The 2,631-nt window shown below is 37.6% G+C and overlaps 1 non-coding gene across 1 annotated transcript; it reads left to right on the top strand.

Annotated features, from left to right (window-relative positions):
- The first annotated feature begins 1,485 nt into the window (after nucleotides 1-1,485).
- On the top strand, nucleotides 1,486-1,558 carry TRNAE-CUC (transfer RNA glutamic acid (anticodon CUC)). Its single transcript has one exon. It is a non-coding gene; the product is annotated as a tRNA-Glu (tRNA).
- Nucleotides 1,559-2,631: the final 1,073 nt, after the last annotated feature.

Genomic DNA, 2,631 nt, shown 5'->3' with positions numbered 1-2,631 from the left:
TTACCTAGTGGATAAGAACCTTATGGAAAATGTGGTAGTGGCGCGAAGCTGGAGGGAATCTAACTGGTTTTCATTTCATATTTTGATAGTTGTTACTAAAACTGTGATCTTTCTTTGGGATATTGTAATCTGAGGAAGCATCTAGAAAATGTCTATACCTTGGCTTTCTACCCTAAAGCCAGTCAATATTGAACAAGTTCTTAAATTGGGTAATATGAAAGCTGCTGTGATCTCTGTCTAAGAGATATAATGTTGCTGGGATTCCATGCCTTATCAAGAAAATATAACGTTGCTGAGATTTTATGCTTTGTATGATGTTGTTCTCTACAGCAGCAAAAGTGCCACTTCTGTTGTATTGCTTTGATTTCTGTATTACAAGTTTATTGCTTATGTAGGATGGAAAATGTTACAGTTAATGGCATCTCTTGTGCTGCTACTTAAAGAAGTTCTCTGTGTTGCGTGGTTTAAGACTGCTCTAGGTTTGTTCAGATAGACAGACAAAATAGAGATCATTTTACATTTCCCAGATATTAGTTATCAACATAGTAAAGTTTGAAATTCTGATTGTATGATATAACATCAAAATGTTCTCGAGTTTCTTGGAGATGTATTTCTTTAAATTATGTGAAGGGTGTGATGAATCCTGGATCCTTTCTCTGCTAACTCGTATTCTAATGGCGATATCTTCATGCTTTTTATGTTGAATGGCTTACAATTTTTGACATCTACAATTTCTAAATTCATTATTCAGTTTTATGTGTTGTAGAATCTCGATTTGGTTCATGCGTTCAGTGGGAACAAATTTTTGTTCTATCTAGTGTCACTTTCGAGCTTTGACAGATGAGGTTTTATGTTCAGGTCAGAAAGTCTCCGTCCTACTTGGTGGAAACCACGAGATTGCAAAATCTACCTTTAATACTTGTTTGGTTTGGGTTGGTTTCTCTTACCATTTACTAATCTAATATACAAGTACAGCAGTTCTGTAATGTATTGGGATACTTGGTGCTATTATCTAAGGTGTAGCAAAACCGTATAGTTGTTCTTATGAGGGCATTTATAGTTGATGATGCTCATTATTTTCATGCCCGAAATAACAATATTTATCGTTTTCTAAACCAACTCTCAAACAGTGAATATATTTATCATTTTCTCGACCAACAACTATAGGAGCAAATTTTGTATTCGAATCGGGGCTGAATTTTCCCATTTCACAGATTAATAGTATAAAAGACCTCAGCAGATGGGCGACAACTGATCATAATCCGAACTAACCTTAATCTTTTTGAGAAGTTCATGTCATTCCCGGCATAGAATAGTATCACTTATGTAATTTGAAACTTACTTAAATCTTAATCAGAACTTAAGCATTCCTAACAAAAGTAACATGGATTTAGCGTTAGTTTTAATTGCTTCGTTGAGTTGATTGCTTGTTAGTCTATCCATTTATACGATTAAATAAATTAGTACCAAACATATAGCAACTCCTCCGTTGTAGTCTAGGTGGTTAGGATACTCGGCTCTCACCCGAGAGACCCGGGTTCAAGTCCCGGCAACGGAATTCCTTTTTTATCAGCTGCGGCGAACTGTGCAAACTCTTTTTCCCCCTTTAGTATAAAGGTACATCCAGCTTGTGGATTATAAGTACAAAGATATTCACAGGATAAAGGGAAGTCCAATAATTTCGTATACTTTTTATCATCTTGAAAATAATAAAAACGCACAAATAAGATGTCATATGATAACTAGAAACTCCAATTACTTAATTTCATTCAATTGACAAGCCAATGCAATCGTAAATTTTGAACTTTAAATAGCTTCAGTAACTTTCTCTTATAATCTTACACTAATGTACTTGTTCGCGCTTTGCGCGGTCTTATAAAAAATTAAAATATGGTTAAGTACTAATGTCATAATTTGACTATGATGAGTTGCGCCGTGTCATGACGTTAAATCAGGCACTTCCTGGAAGGCAACCCATGGATTTGTTGTAACTCGTCGTGTCACGACATTAAATTAACGCTCCTTGGGAAGCAATCCAATTTTCGTGATTTTTTTTTTATTTTTTTTTTTATTTTTAGGGTGTGTGACATGTTTTTGAGTGTTGCAGGTATGAAAAAAATGCAAAGAAGTATGGTTAGGGGTGAGAAATCATAAAATATGGCAAAAAGTGGCCAAATGGGCAAAGTAAAAAAATTAGCCAGCACTAGGTTTGCCTAGGCTCCACACATTGCGCGAATTTTGGCATGCTACTGACCTTGGCTGAAAATTCAAAATAGTAAAATATAGGGAATAGACTGGCACAAAGACGTAAGTTTTGGGGGCTTGCCAGGGGTCTCGTGTCGTGCGAGCCCTAGGCATGCCCATAGGTGTTTAAAAGTATTTCTTTAAAAAAAAATAGCCCACCCCTCTTTCTGTCACTCAAACCCAATGATGCCCTCTTCCTCTCACTCCCCCTCCCCCCCCCCACCCCACCCCAATACCTGAATCTCTTCTATCTTCCCTTTCGACCACCACCAACCGTCCCCCTCCTCCCTCGTCGCCAATATACGAAGGTAACCCCCCCCCCCCCTCCCTTCCTTTTTCGTGCAACAGTCCCCACCCCGTTTTTCCGCGTAGGTTAGTTTTTGTCCC

This window comes from Nicotiana tabacum, chromosome 24, assembly GCF_000715075.1.
Source record: "Nicotiana tabacum cultivar K326 chromosome 24, ASM71507v2, whole genome shotgun sequence".
In the NCBI taxonomy this organism is placed as follows: Eukaryota; Viridiplantae; Streptophyta; class Magnoliopsida; order Solanales; family Solanaceae; genus Nicotiana; species Nicotiana tabacum.
This window is presented reverse-complemented; position numbering and strand designations above follow the sequence as displayed.